Genomic DNA, 16,978 nt, shown 5'->3' with positions numbered 1-16,978 from the left:
CAAATAAACATTAAATAAAGCCAATAGGCTGGTCTTGCTTCCAATATGGATCAATTATATCTTAGTTGGAATCAAGTACAAGCGACTGTTTTATTATTACACAGAAAAAGGAAATCATTTTTAAACATTTGACTTATTTGGATCAAATGGAGCCTATATGGGCGATGGCCTTCCCGTAATTTGAAAATTCTTTTATAATGGGTTTCCGGATCTCGTTTCGTTCCTTTCGTATAATCTACATTTATACTTATACATTGGTTCCTATAAACTCTTGAGCCCCACCAATATTTAAAGGTCTCACTACATCATTCATATCACTCTGTCCCCCTCGCAGCTTTACATATTAAAATCCCAATGCCATTCGCACACACACTGGGGTCCGTTATATCAGGGGTAAATTAACCTTCATGTATGTTTTTGGAATGCGGGAGGAAACCCACTTAAACAGAGGGAGAACATCAACAACCTGGGATGATCGTTCCCAGGCAGGAACTGAACCAAGGTCCCCCAACATTGCAACATGAAAAAATAATTATTATGGTAAGAAATAAACCAGATACATGGGATTCTAGGCCCAGAATATCAATGCCTAATCTGTGCCGAGCTGCATGTGCTCCTAGGCTGAGGCTGATGTGACCTTTTTCATTTAGCCTCTCTACTGCTATAGGAGCTACACGTTGATTAGATTTCAGACTCTTCTCAATTTATTATATCCAAGGAAACGGCAACCCCCAGATCACCAATTTTTACAGGATTACAGTTTCTAGCAGCCGCCAGCTGCAAAAGGTTAAAATTCAGCTATTTCATGAGTGACACAACAATTGCCTATACCCCCTTAAGGGCATGTGTTTTTTTGTTTTAAGGTGACAGTTGGTTTGTTGATATTATAGCAAAGGTCACATAAGAAGGATTTCCACTAGAGGCTATTGGAGTAAAGCAAATGGGTCTTATTTCTGCAGAGCTGCAGGTTGGCTTCATATTAGTGCCAATGTCACATTAACGGCTCTTGGGGCATTTTCCCTGAACCTTTAAATAGACGGATATTATTAATATATTATTATAAAGGATATCCCAAAGCCATACGGAAAATAACTTAGATACTGTATATGGCAGAGATATTATTAAACCGAGCTTCTGTTTTTTTTTCAGTCATTAAAGGGTATGTAAACCTCAATATAACATGTTGCACAATAAACGCTAACTGTCAACATATATGAATTACACATTCTCTAGGGAGAATATGCCCATAGCCCAGCCCTATAGTGTTGGCAAGGCAGATGCCCCATCTAGAGGTCTAGTAACCCCCTGCCTGGTCAGGAACCAACTAAAGGATACTAATAATGCTGTTAAAACACCACCCCTAGCCAAGCAAATAAACAGGAGGGGTCTTCTGTTCTACGAGTGAATAGAACTTTCCCCACATTCCTATCCCTGGGGTAGTGGGTATGAGTAATGTTTTTCCATCACTGATGGGCTGGCAGTTGGCACATGCAAAGCTGTGGGTATGGGCTCTAGGCAACAATATTGTTCCTGTGGGTCTCGGAAGCAGTGAGACTCGATTTTAAAGGATACGTTGGTCACATCTGCAGGAGTTTGTAAAATATCAATCCAAAGACTGAAATAAATGGGCACTTAATGGGGAAGTATTGTGAACATGTACATTTAATATCAGCTCTATGGACATATAATCAGTATTCCTATCTCAGCATTCTGTCTTTCTTCATGCAGCTTTGCGTTGGAGCCGGTTATTTTGAAAGACAGTTAGCTCTACCAGCATTGTCTTGCCTTGTGCTCGGTTTTAGGAGAACCCAGCACAATAGAGGGTACCAAGGTCAGACCCACACAGGCAATAAGGCATGGCTGGTTCTCTTCTCCAGCACAGAGGAGCATTCACATGCAGTGACACTTTTTTTTTATATATCTATGTATGAAGCAATGATTTCCCATGATGGAATCTCAGGGGCATGGGCAGTGGCAGAAAAATGGAGCAGAGGGTAACCAGTAAAATGTAAATTGTTATTTGCCTTCTACTACTCCAAGTCAGTATTTGTGATTCAATCTGATGAAATGATACGACTACAAGTGATGCACAGAAAGGCTTTCCTTCTTTTGATCCGTGTTAATTTATAGACGTAGCTGAAGAACTACTGGCACTTCTCCAGCACCGGCTGAGAAAACAACAGAAACCCAAGTCAGATGCTCGGGAGAATGCTCAAAATATCGACTGCCCTGAAAGGAATCTTTTGATTCCAGCTGACAGTAAGATCTGGCAGTAAGTAATAGGGGACAGAAAAGATAAGTAACACTGGAACTGGTTTAGAAAGGCCCATATTTTATTTCTATGTCAGATCTCTTTTCTTTAGGTAACCCATCAATAAAGCCTCCAAGCCTCAGCAAGACCCTAGGGAAACCCAGGTTGAGGTCAAACAACTTTGGTGGGCCACCTGTTGGTTCATATTACTCATGGAATAATGGGACTTTTATCTCTGGATAAACAGACATCTACTCATGACGGAGCTAGAGTAAATGAGACTTATTTGCCCGGGTGCAGCAACCAATCGGAGGTTTGTTTGTTTGGACATGTAAGTTCTACCTACAGATTGGATGCTGTGGGTTACCGCTCCTGGGCAAACGTAGTGCCTTTTATTACATATCCCAATTGATTACGGAAGTGAAAAAGTTAAGAGCAGGGAAGAGAGAGAGAGAAATTGTTTAATACACGTGAAATGATTGGTGTTTATGTGAGATATTCTCTCATGGGCATCATAGCCACTTAATGATTTTTCCTGTGCCATATTATTGCTGGAGGGGTGCGAGTTTCATAAACCCTTTTTTCCTCTCATTAACCCTCCTCCTCTTCGTCTCCTCCTGCAAACTCAAACCTCAAGTGCAGCAATTAATTAGGCAAAATCCACATTATATTTGGACCAAACAGCTTTCATGCCAGTTGTTCTTTCCCATGGATGATGTTCCATCTTTTTCTGTATTGTGGCCAATGAAAAGGACAAAGTACACCGTTCCTGTTTAACCTGATCCTGCTGAAACGTGCCCCTATCTGCTGCGGCTGCCACTTTGTGTTCTTTAAATGTATATTGTGCAAGCAACTGTCACATTTAAGAGCCGGCTGTAAACATGATATAGTGCTTGATTTATTATTCTGGAACTGCCCACTAGCTTCCCATTCTAATCTGTGCTTTGGGCAAGAGGCTACAGAGGCCATTTCAGCAAAAGATCAGCGAGCGTGCCCATCCAGCAAAAAATAAAGCAATGGCCTGAAGTGCAGTTACCCACTTAGAAAATGGGAGTCATTTAATGCAGTAGATGCTCAGCTTTGTAACTGAGAGGTGGGGAGGGGGCTCAGCTGAGTATCAACACAAAGCAGAAATCTCAGGATGGGAAGCAAAGGTGAATCTGTCCCTCCAGGAGACAATCATTTTCAGAGTCAAAGTAATGGAGGAGTTTTCCAGATTCAGCAACCGAGGATCTCATAGCAGAAACAATTACTTAAAGGACAACTCTCCTTTCTGAATGAAATCTAACCAATAGATCATTATATCCTAGTTAGTGATCTATTAAAGAATATGATTAAATTGGCATAAGCACATCAGTAAATATTTCACCGTTACATCTCTTTTCCTGGAGCCACCATTGTGTCAGGTTCTGTGTGTCACTGGCTGATCACCTGACAGGAAATAGTGCAGACTCTAACTGTAACAGGAAGTTGTGTGGGAGTAAAAGACTCTGCCCATTCATTGGCTGATGTCTCTAATATTGTGTGGGTGAGCATTTAGGGAATAGTGATCATAACATGGTCTCCTTTGAGATTCTGTTGCAGAAGCAATTCTATAAGGGATGAACTAAAACACTTAATTTCAGACGTGCAAACTTTGACAGTATAAGGGCATCTCTGCAACATATTAAGTGGGAAATGCTTTTCACAGGGTTAAACACAGAACAAAAATGGGAAGTCTTTAAAATGCTGCTTAATAAATCTACTTGTCAGTATATTCCACTTGTAAGCAAGGAACGTCGTTGCAAAGCAAAACCTTTTTGGTTCAATAGAAGCGTTGGTGTTGAGGTGGGTAAGAAAAGACCTGCTTTTAGGGCTTTCAAGTTAGCTGGGACAGCCGAATCATTTATAAGGTACAAGGAGGCCAATAAATCATGCAAAGAAGCTATAAGGCAAGCTAAAATTGCTATAGAAAAGGATATTGCAGCAAGCAGTAAAAAGAATCCAAAATTATTTTTTAAATATGTTAATAGTAAAAAAAATGAAGCAGGAAGGGGTGGGACCCTTACTATCAGAGGGGGGTCAGCTGGTTGATGAAAACAAAATAAAAGCGCATATTCTGAACTACTGTATAGGTCAGTTAGTCTGACGTAGTAGCAGGAAAGCTTTTTGAAGGGTTAATAAAGGATAAGATACTGGACTTCATAGCAAACCATAATACTTGAGTGTGTGGTTTTATGTGTAATAGATCTTGCCAGACTAACTTAATTTCTTTTTATGAGAAGGTAAGTAGAGACCTGGATTCTGGGATGGCAGTGGATGTGATTTACTTAGACTTTGCTAAAGCATTTGATACAGTGCCAAACAGAAGGTTACTGGTTAAATGAAGGAATGTTGGCCTGGAACATAGTATTTGTACCTGGATAGAGAACTGGCTAAAAGATAGACTACAAAGAGTGGTGGTAAATGGAACATTTTCTAATTGGACCAGTGTTGTTAGTGGAGTAGCGCAGGGCTCTGTACTAGGTCCCTTGCTTTTCAACTTGTTTATTAATGACCTGGAGGTGGCCATTGAAAGTACTGTTTCTATTTTTGCAGATGATACTAAATTGTGCAGAACTATAGGTTCCATGCAGGATGCTGCCACTTTGCAAAGTGATCTGTCTAAACTGGAAAACTGGGCAGCAAACTGGAAAATGAGGTTCAATGTTGATAAATGCAGGTTATGCACTTTGGCAAAAATAATATAAATGCAAGTTATACATTAAATGGCAGTGTGTTGGGAGTTTCTTTAAATGAGAAGGATCTTGGGGTCTTTGTAGATAACAAGTTGTCTAATTCTGGGCAGTGTCATTCTGTGGCTACTAAAGCAAATAAAGTTCTTGTATAAAAAAGGGCATTAACTCAAGGGATGAAACATAATTGTGTCTCTTTATAGGTCCCTGGTGAGGCCTCATCTGGAGTATGGGGGCAGTTTTGGACTCCAGTCCTTAAGAGGGATATAAATGAGCTGGAGAGAGTGCAGAGACTAAGTGCAACTAAACTGGTTAGAGGGAGGGAAGAGTTAAATTATGAGGGGAGACTGACAAGGTTGGGGTTGTTTTCTCTGGGAAAAAAGGCGCTTGTGAGGGGACATGATTAGACTTTACAAGTACATTAGAGGACATTATAGACAAATAGCAGGGGACCTTTTTACCCATAAAGAGAATCACGTACCAGAGGCCTCCCCTTCAGACTAGAGGAAAAGAAGTTTCATTTAAAGGAACAGAGTAGGGGGTTCATCACAGTGAGGACAGTGAGGTTGGGGAATGCACTGCCGGGTGATGATTCAGTTAATGACTATAAGAGGGACTTGGATGATTTCTTGGACAGACATAATACAAAGGCTATTGTGATACTAAGCTCTATAGTTAGTATAGATATGGGTATATAGAATTTAATTAAAAGTAGAGAGGGGTGTGTGTATGGGGCTGGGTTTTCATTTGGAGGGGTTGGACTTGATGGACTTTGTCTTTTTTCAACCCAATGTAACTATGTAACCTATCATGTATGTGTGCACTTGGTTGGTGTGAGAGCACAGTGCCTATATGAGCCAGAGCGACAGACTTTAGTACTTAAAGGAGAACTAAACCCTACGCAAAACCTCCACTGGCCTAAAAGCTTCCCCCTTGAAATGTTTATTACATTGAAAGAATGTGTCTATGAGTAAGTGTGTCATAAACTAACCCCAGCCTAACAGCATCCGATTGGGCATTAGTGACCCACTGGGGTTGCAACTAAAAGTGCCCTCCTCGCAACTTCCAGCACTGCATCGTATACCTTTTGCCTCCTTCCTCCTCCTTGACTTTGACTGAGCAGCTCAGGCAGGGAGCAGGCCTGGGTTATTCGGGCCCATGAAGGCCAAGACCCACCAAGTCTTCTCCCAGTGTCCTGTCTACCCAGTCTCACCCTGTTTACTACGGTGCTGTTAGTGGGGTTTTTGATCATTTTTGTATACAACAATGTCATGTCTCAGTTCTCCCAGCATCCCTGTGGTGTTTCTCTCCCAGCAACAGGGCATAGGATAGAGGTTCCAAGGAATCCAGCTTTAATGAATGAATAGGTAAGCATGTTTTAAATGCCATCTAGTGATAATTTTGCTCAGGTATAAATAAATGTACAGTATGTGTCGAATCCAATTATCCCATGCATAATTAGCCCTGAGGCTTGGAGATGTAACCATGACATTTACTTGAGGAGTGGATATCTATTTATATGAGCTGTCTGTCCATGTCAATTCCATTCCTTTACCATTGAAATGATGATCTAAACATTTTCCTTATTGGCCGTGTTTAAATGGAAGTGCTTGACTAGAAGTAACGCTGATGCAGAGGGACAACAAAGGATAAGTCTTGCCGTTATCTATATATTATGTGTTTAAAGTATATGGATAAGTCTGAGACTCCCTATCTGTCTCATTGATGAGACACTTCCCATAATGTGACCATCAGGGCATACAAAGGCTTGGTGTCAATCACTGTTCCTTGCAAGGTGGTGACACACTAAACGTTCAATGGAAGCCATTGTTGCAGGCAACTAATGAAGTGTAAAATGCACTGTGACACCAAACACAGCCGCACTAAATAACCATTTATTGATCAACATTCTCATTCTAGAGTGCTCCTTCGTCCATTGCACATGGAGTCATGGAATGTCAGTCAATACATGGTCCCATGAAATGTCGTGCTTTGGCAGATATTGTAATGAGAAGCTGCCATTGCATCTGCTGCCCCAACACTGGATCTCCAAGACTTTTGTGTCGGGTACAAGGAGAAGGTTTGGAATGGTTTTGTTTCAGGTCATGGGATTCCTTTCAAAATGAACAATGCAACCCAACAATGTATAAATAATGTATAAGCCACATCTCACATACTGTAGTTCTACATCCCTTCATATGTTTGTTTTGGTCACTTAGCAGAGAACAGAGCAGTTTGCAAATGGGCAAGAAATGACGCGTATCCCCAAAAGCCCTGTAAAATCAGTCATTTCTAGCCTGTAAACGTCTAAGTTGATGGCTGACAGCATGGAGATATATATGACTTAAAGAGTTTCAGATGGCAAGTGAAAGACAAGATGAATGTATCACAATTATATTGAGGGTGTGGGGTGTATTTGCATCACAGGTAGAGGAAGGGTGCAAGCTGGGCCAATCTGGCACATATGTATTGCACACTGAGCATTAGTCCCCCACAGATTGCACTGGCTGCTTTGCAAGGCAAATAAGACAGAGACAGCAGGAGGCACTTTATCACTCCACACCACTTCTACAGCTCATTAGTAGCAGAATAACTAGGGTCCAATAGGATTTGAAGACACTGGTCTTCAGAACCCAATGCCATCTCTGTATCAGTCTTCAATGGCTTTCTCTGTTGTAGCTCCAAGTAGAGAGTAAGTGCCTCAATGTACCCAAATAAAAGGAAATTAATTTTGGTTGTTGCTGACCACCGTATTAATATATATATTCATACACTTAGCCTCCCCAAATAGGAAATCACTTGCTACAGTAGATATTCATAGTAGCCTCCCCAAACAAAAATGCCACCCTTTTCTGCTGAATGGAGACTGGTTTGGTAAAATCCATGATTTCAGTAAAATATGGCCCCCCGGTTCTTTTTGTTGATCTTAGGGATAAACCGAATCCTCTATTTGGGATTCGGCCGAATCCCAGAACCCTTCGTGAAAAATTCAGCCCAAATACCAATCAAAATCCTAATTGGCATATGCAAATTAGGGGAGGGAAAGGAAAGAGTGGGAAAAAAGACTCTACTTCATTGTATTGTGACGAAAAGTCATATGAGTTCCCTTCTCGCCCTTAATTTGCATATGCAAATTAGGATTCAAATTTGGTTCAACCAGGCACAAGGATTCGGCAGAATCCGAATACTGCTGAAAAAGGCCGAATCCTTCATTTGGTGCATTCCTAGTTGATTTACAATGAAATGAACCTGAAATAGGGTAGAATGATCTTCTATAACAGAACCAACAACTGGACATTCCTTTTTATGCTTTAGCCAGGCCTTTAGCCTCTTGGTGAATACATTAACATTTGGAAACATTGATTAAAACCAAAAGGCTCAATGAAAAGGATCAATGAAATAAGTCTTATTTCGGCCATGTTGGTTCCTGAAGGGACAGTGCTTGGGTGATATCTGCTATCCAGTTTACCTAATGAAGGAAGCCAGTAGTATAGAAAGAGGAAAAACTAAGCAGTGTGAAAGTTCAGCAACTGGAATTAGATGCAGCGCTCTCTTCTCATTCTACAATTTCCTGGTGGTACAATCATCTACGGGGAAAGTTTGGAATATTTATTTAACCTTTCTCTGGGGACGTTCAAGAGCCACTTGTCAAACAAGACGTAACAAGAAGAAGCAGATAGGCATCTAGGTTTAATATTTGACTCATTTCCTTAACAGGAACGAGTAGATGTGTTCGCTTTCTTATCTGGGACAGCCATTATTTTATTTTTTTTCAAGAAAAAGAGACTGAAAGAGGAAATTAAATACCTGTGCCCTTGAAACGTTACAAAATATTGTTCCTAGAGGACACCAAATTGATTCAAAAAAATACTTATACATTGAAGGATTTTGATGAGAAAGCAATAAATATTTTCAGCGATTGCTCTCGGGGCTGGATACCCTTTCATTCAGAATCCAGGGATTTGGAAGGTCAAGAAACATCGGAGCAGACTATGAAATTGTATCATAAAAATGACTCCATTGCTTGTTTAGGGGTGGATAAACTTAATGAGAGTATAAGGTACTGTTTCTAAAACAGAAATGACTACAAACAAAGGGCTGTTCAAATATTTAATATACTATATTAATAGAGAATTATTTTTTTTCCAACCCAAATTAACTATGGAACTAAACCACATGATTGTTTTTTGGCTGAAGATCTCAAGAAGTGATCCCTAGTGCCGTCAGCAGCCGATCAATTGACACAGCAATGTTGTCATTAGGGGCCTTTGTGAAGCAGTACAGCCTAAGCAGCTACATGAGTTCCTTATGGCATCTGCTTTGTCTCACACTTTGTTTGTTTCATTAATGATTCTCCTGTGGGAAGCACCTCCACTTTCTTCTCAAGGCATGTGTTCATGTCTCATAATCTTCATGCAGAAAAGGATTTATATTCTGCTCAGTGGAAGACCGATGTGGTGTCCACTCTAGTCCGCTTACGAATCCAATTGGAAAGCTAGTCACTTGAGTTTGTTCTAAAATGTGGTAATTGTCTATGTTTTGCCCACAGCCAGTGAGCCCAGAGGTCTTTCTATACCATAAGGAGAGGAACATGGCACATACAGCTGTCACAAACCTTGATAACGCTCTGAAATGAAGGCTGAAGCCTCATATCAAGTCAAGCCCTTTTTTTTAACCTTTTTAAGATATTTCAATTTGTGTATGGTTTGGGGGAGGGTGATAAATCCATTTTATTTCATGTCTTCTTCTTTCTTGCTTGAGTGACAGTTGGTGAGGTTGAAGCCAACACATGGGTCCATCAAGTTTAGCCTTGTCAAAACCTCTTTATATAGATGCAGAGAATGACAAATTAATTCCCAGCAATATCCAGGCATAGTAAACCTCATAAGGGATGGAAAAATTTTTGTTTCACGCCAAAAATCAAATTATGGCCTGTAGTAGTGATTTTTAGGTAACCATGACTATAAATATTTTCCTTGGATCCAATCGATTGCTAAAAAAACAATCAATAAATTGTTATTGCCCTTTCCCATTTCATTGACTGTCTTCTTTTCACTTGGAACAGCCTAAAGATTAAAAATAATTAGAAAACTCTCCTGCTGGGTTTTCTGTATACTTTCTCCTCTTCGTTTTGTCACATATAGAGTAAGATGTGTCCTTCGTCATGCAAACAAATACACATTGACAAGTCTGTCTATAGATCTTACCGTTGAGTATCTCATCTGTCTGCATGGGTGGGAACCCTGGCTCTGAATCTTGTATCTCTACTTCCTGATGGAAAAAAAATTGGCAAGGTCACATGGGGTAAATCTAGAGATGAACCACATGTATTATTTTTAAATTAGACTGAATCATCCACAAAAAAACGAATTGGCATAACCATAGTTGTCATGTGAATATTTGAGAAATGTAATAAATGTCATGATTGTCACATGAAGAGATATGAGTTGGGCTTGGCTCAACACCATGACTTCAGCCAGACACAAATGTATAGTCTAGTGGATATAAATTAGTGAAATACTTTATTGAACTATATCATTTATTTGAATTCAGTCTATGAATTGGGAAGGGTTTTGTTGTGGTTGGCATACATTTGAGTACCAGCACACATAGAGAAGAAATAACGTTTTCCAGCTGGATTGTAGTAAAAACCCCGGCTGGAATCAAGAACATGGACTGTAAAACCATTTATTGCTCCTATTAAATTAAAAGAACATGAATAGATAGACACAGGGGGACTGTTGCTGGTTTTAATAAGCAACGCGTAGAACTTGTCAATTTATTATGGATAATAGTATTACCCATCAGAGCTAAGGGTGAAGGATATTAATGAAGCATTTGAGGAGATATTCATCTTCGTGTCAAGGGAGCAACTGATGCAATTACGTGAAGGTATGGGTTGCTCTGAATTGGGCAAGCTAAATCCAATGTCAGGCTACACTGTTTGTGATATTATCAGCAAATAAGTGATTTATTTCATACTCTGGATTTGTCAGTCACACTGGGCTGGAGGCCACGCAATTTGGGAAGAACGCTTATTTGCGCTTCTAGATAATTGTAAAAATGCAACCTTGCGGTTAAATGGGCTGAATTTTGGCCTTGAAATTTTGTCCTAGATATTTTTGTTTCTATGGCTGAAACCGCAATGCTTTTATATAACTGCAACCTTCGGGTGACCCTGAACAAATGTTGACTTCAAAGGGATCTTCAGACTTAAAAAGAAGACCAATGTTTTAGACCCATAGAGCATTACATCAAGAAAACATTAAATAAAAAACACTTCAGAATGATGGGATTGACTACTGAAAGTAGGACAAACCCTTTGTTTTGAACGCATCATCACAAGTTGCTTGGAGGCAAGGGCATTCAGTGTCATGGTTTCAGGCTTTACTGCACTGCATTGAGCACAAGGGCATCCCTTGACATTAGGAAAAAAAGAAGGTGTCATCCTAAACCATGGAAAGGTTTTGCTTTACAGCGAGAATATTAAATCTGTGCAATTTTGTCCCCAAAAAGGTCATACAAAGAGGGTTCTAAGGGTTCGACATTTTAGCAAATTAAAAATGAACTCTACTGGAATTAGTACATAGTATCTTGTTCTACATAAACATAATAAAATATATGTTTCATTGGAATTATAAAAGCACTTTTCCACGATTCTCTCAAAAATCTCAATGTAAGACCACCTCCCTGGTCCTTCAGTTACCTCCATACAATATGGCCCAAACCCCACCAACTTTCCATTAGACCTTGCCTTATTTTGGGTAAGTTGTCCATGTGGTCGGGGTGTTCCCTATGAGATATGACTCAAATCTTATTGATACTCTTCACAACCAGATACTTTTATCTGATTTAGGCTGCTTTTTGGAATCCTCAAAGGTCCTGGTTCCCTGTCCAGGTGTAGTTAACAAAGGGGCAAGTACAGCTTACCTCAAAGGAGACTTTTATTTACTAAAATTTTTCAACAATATAATTATTGAAAAAGGTACAAGATAAAAACAGAGGACACAAGAAATACCTTTCCAATGTCTACTGTATGCATGACATCTTACAATATACGTGTCTAGCTTCCACTTAATGATGGAGCTACAATATTGATATTTTTCTACTTTCCAGCGAGTATGATGATAAAATATAGTGATTACATTTGGTAAACATCAAACAATCATGCATTTAATAATCCACAACGAGTGCCCTCTCTTTGCACTGAATAGCGAGATGGAGACTATTCCAGTTAATAAATGGAGTGCCTTGATAGGCTTACAAATATCCGGAGTAGGGCTTTGAAATGCCACTTTGTTAGCTTCCCTCAAATCCAGAATCCACAATAATGGTATTGTTTAGACAACATGAAAGCCATTATTTAGGTCAGAAAAAATAATATTTATTCCTATTGCTTATTCTTCCCTATAACACCTCCTATTATCAGCTTAATCTCCTCCAAAAGTATTCAAATTCTCAGCCTAAACAACAAATTACCTGTTCCTTTCTGAAATATGTATTTTGAAATTAACCCCCTATTTGGGTTTTAAGCGGGTGTGGCCTTTAATAAATGGGTTTGGTTTTGGGTGGAACTAAAGCCTACCTGCTGATTGTATTAACTTAGAACAATCAGTTCACAGCATAGAATGACTTCATTTTTAATATTTATTACCAATCCTCCTTGTTTCAGTACTGTATATACTCGAGTATAAGCCATCCCGAGTATAAACCGTCCCGAGTATAGGCCGAGGTACCTAATTTTACCTCCAAAAACTGGGAAAGCTTATTGATTCGAGTATAAGCCTAGGGTGAGAAATGCAGCAGCTTCTGGTAAGTTTCAATAAAAAAATTGAGGGTTTCTGCTCCCATTGGAGGTGCCGGCGTCTCGTTTTTGGACACCGACGTCCATTCTTGGATGCCGGCGACTGTTCTTGGAGACTAGTCTTGGATGCCAGCGACTATTCTTGGACACCGGCGACTATTCTTGGACGCCGTAGACTATTCTTAGACACCGGCGACCGTTTTTGCGCTTGACCCGAGTATAAGACGAGGTACAGTTTTTCAGCAAATTTTGTGGGCTGAAAAACTCGGCTTATACTCGAGTATATACGGTAAGCACCCAAGGGTATTAATTTAGCAGAATCATTATTCCCGCTAACCAAACTGTAACCACCACTAATAGAGACATGAATGCAAGCGCTGTGAATGTGTTTCTCAGGCTGCACCATGGGACCCCTACGTTGCTCTCGGCATCTCTTTACATTCATAAAAGCGTTTCCTCAGCAAGGAGCAGAGAGGTCACTGGTAACATGAGAAAGAACTGTGGATAATTACTGCGTGTTATGTAACAGCCCCTGAAAATAATCTTTTTACAGGAAAATTCTTCCAGCTATAGGAAAGAGACGGATCCCATGGCAGACAAGACATGCCACTTACAAGAAAGAGATTCCGTTACATGGAAAGAGAATTCAGTGACAGGACATAGGTTCCAATTGAAAAGGAGAGAATCCACAAGCAGAAAAAAAGAAGGTTTTTGTCTAAAGGATAATAATAGTAGAAAGCCCTAAAGCAGGATTGTCCAACTGGCCAGATGTGGTCTTCCATATTCAAGGCCATCAGAATGGCCAAGATAGATCTCTATGTATATGTGCATTGTTTAGAACCTGAGTTGATGCTTATACAACAGCTAGACACCTCTGATATATGAACATTATTTGACTTGCTGACTGATAATAAGAATCATAGATGGCCCAAGTGTGCTCCAGTAAAGCAAATGTCTTTAAACAGATGTGACTATAATAATTATTATGAATCTGATCTAGGGCAATGGTTTCCAGAGTTTTTAGCTTCAATATCCCTCTCTGAGGTCCCATATTTGATCGGATGTCTTCCCAGGATGCTCCATGTTCCAGTAAAACAAATGCTGGTGATGTCTCAGTTCAGATATTGATAGCAAAAATAGCCTTTAATCAGTTGGAACCATAGTGATGAGACATTAAGCTCTCACACATAAGCCAATGCACCCTTGGGTTTGTTATAAACATTTTTCCTTTGGTTTGGGCTGCACTGTGCCTGGGAAATATATTCTGTTTTGTATTCTTTGTTGAGAAATGAATGTTCGCTGTCTGCTCGGCCGCTGTTACTGAGCTGCTTTCCAGATCGCTGTGACATGAAGTGGCTTATCCTCAACAGCATCTTTCTGCTCCGAGAACCCTTTTGGCCCCTTTCATTTGTCACTGTCTTTAAAGCTCCATGACTTGCTGTAGGGATTGAGTGAGTTTAACAATGAGTAATAGGAATTAAAATGCAGGACTTGTACATTCCAACTCCACTCTGGCAATGTCTCTCTCTGGTTTATAGCTTCAATGGGTTTCTCTTTTTGTAATAAAAGTCAGCACAGGGAAATTTGGTGCCTCTAAGAACCGAGACTGGGTAAATAATTATTTCTATTTTCTAATTATTTCCACTACAAAATGAACATAAATATTTGCTAAAATGAGCAAACTTTCCAAAAATCATCCTAGATCTTCTACACAATGAAAGACAAATACAAAATGCAATAAATATGAATGCCATGGGTCTTCTGAATAGTTTTATAAAACATAAACATATAATTACTTTATGGCATAATATTAATAGCGCTTACCATTTTGAATGGCTCACACCTGTCTTCAAACAAAAGAAACAAAACACAATTAGTATGTATCATAAAAGCCCCTAAAAGTAAGTTAACCCCATAAAAATATACTTAAGTGAAGCAATCAAAATGGGTAACACTTTTCCCAAACTTAAATTATTCTGTAATTTCTAGAACTCTCAACACAAGTAACATCAGGAAGTTTCTATACACAATAGATATATAGATCAGCTCAATATATAGACGCAAACCACTGTTCCTATAATCATGCAGTATGGGGAATAGCAATGAACAAAGATCATCCGATATCCCTAAAGTCTCAGCCCTGGTAAGGTGCTGCATTATCTTTCCCTCTAGTTGCCATTTTGCTTTTATATACAGTACCCTCCACCCCTTCTCTTCTTACCAACTGTTCTGTGGGAAGGGTTTTGCAATCCCCTAAAGCAGGGGTCCCCAACCTTTTTAACCCATGAGCCACATTCAAATGTAAAAAGAGTTGGGGAGCAACACAAGCATGAAAACGTCCCCTGGGGTGCCAAATAAGTGCTGTGATTGGCTATTTGGTAGCCCCTAAGTGGACTGGCAGCCTACAAGAGGCTCTCCCTGGCACTATACTTAGTTTTTATGTAATTAAAATTAGCTTTCAAGCCTAAAATTCAAAAATATGCTCCTGCTTTGAGGACACTGAGAGCAACATCCAAGGGGTTGGAGAGCAACATGTTACTCACGAGCTACTGGTTGGGGATCACTGCCCTAAAGACAGGCCCAGAAGCCACAAAAGCAATAAAGTTATCTGCTGCTGAGCATGCAACTGATGAACCTGAACGCACTTCCCCAGCCATACCTGAAAGTACCAAGTGGAATAATTGGATCATGAAAATGCATTAATATTTTGTTTACTTTTGGAAACGCTCCCATAAGCACACACATATATAGAGCAAAAATAGGGTTTCTCTGTGCATTCATTTCCTTTTCCTAGACATCTATAAACAGATTTATGCAGGCGCAGTTCATGTCCTGTATAATTAACCGGCTAAATGTTGGTGCCTCAGGCGCCAGGAGACAAAATGATATACCCAAGGTCGTAAGGAGCTTGACATGACAATTGAATCCATATCTAATTAGGAAGCAAAACATGAAATGTTATATGTCATGTGCTGTTTATCCATAAAATAACCATGAACGGGACTTATCAACGGCAACCACTGGGAAAATGTTTTGTTTTATCGTCCCCCTTGTGATTCCTGACTATTTTGCTGTTAGGCATATGCACACATGTATTCTTTTCTGGAAGCATAGTCTGATACGTCCAAGTGGAAAAAACAGTTCATTATTCGTCTTTTTATCTACCCACCATATTGCCTACCTCAATTTGGGCATATAAGGGAAAGGTCCACTCATTTGGCAAGGTCTGTGTATATATATATATATATATATATATATATATATATATATATATATATATATATATATATATATATATATATATATAGGTTCGATAAAGAAGAGGAAAAAAAGAGGACCGCAAACAACTCACCGCTCTCCCCTCACAACACAGGTGCTCTGTCAGACAGTGTCCCCACTGTATATACACCAAAAATCCAAAGAACAGACGGCACTTCTGTAAGGTGGGTTTTATTGGAGGTCCTGCTGGAAAAAACCTTACGCGTTTCGGGAGTTAACTCCCGAAACGCGTAAGGTTTTTTCCAGCAGGACCTCCAATAAAACCCACCTTACAGAAGTGCCGTCTGTTCTTTGGATTTTTGGTATATATATATATATATATATATATATAGGCTCCCTCTTTTTAGCTCACAGTTTCTCTCTTTTAAGATCCCAGTTTCCCCCTTCAGGCTCCCAGATTCCCTCTTTTAAGATCCCATTTTCCCCCTTCAGGCTCCCAGTTTCCTTATTTTTAGCTCCCAGTTTCTGTTTCCCTCTTTTAAGATCCCAGTTTTCCACCTTCAGGCTCCCAGTTTCCCTCTTTTTAGCTCCTAGTTTCCGTTTCCCATCTATTAAGATCCCAGTTTCCCTCTTTTTGGCTCCCAGTTCTGTTCCCCCTTTATGCTCCCTGTTTCCCTCTTTTAAGATCCCGGTTTCCCTCTTTTTGGCTCCTAGTTCTGTTCCTCCTTTAGGCTCCCTGTTTCTCTATTTTAAGTTCCCAGTTTCCCTCTTTTAAGATCCCAGTTTTCCACCTTCAGGCTCCCAGTTTCCCTCTTTTTAGCTCCCAGTTTTTGTTTCCCTCTTTTAAGATCCCGGTTTCCCTCTTTTTGGCTCCCAGTTTCTCTCTTTTAAGTTCCCAGTTTCCCTCTTTTAAGTTCCCAGTTTCCCTCTTTTAAGTTCCCAGTTTCCCTCTTTTAAGATCCCGGTTTCCCTCCTTTAGGCTCCCTGTTT

The sequence above is a fragment of the Xenopus laevis genome, chromosome 9_10L, assembly GCF_017654675.1.
Source record: "Xenopus laevis strain J_2021 chromosome 9_10L, Xenopus_laevis_v10.1, whole genome shotgun sequence".
Classification (NCBI taxonomy): Eukaryota; Metazoa; Chordata; class Amphibia; order Anura; family Pipidae; genus Xenopus; species Xenopus laevis.
The sequence above is the reverse complement of the archived record's forward strand: the minus strand, read 5'-3'. Positions refer to the sequence as shown.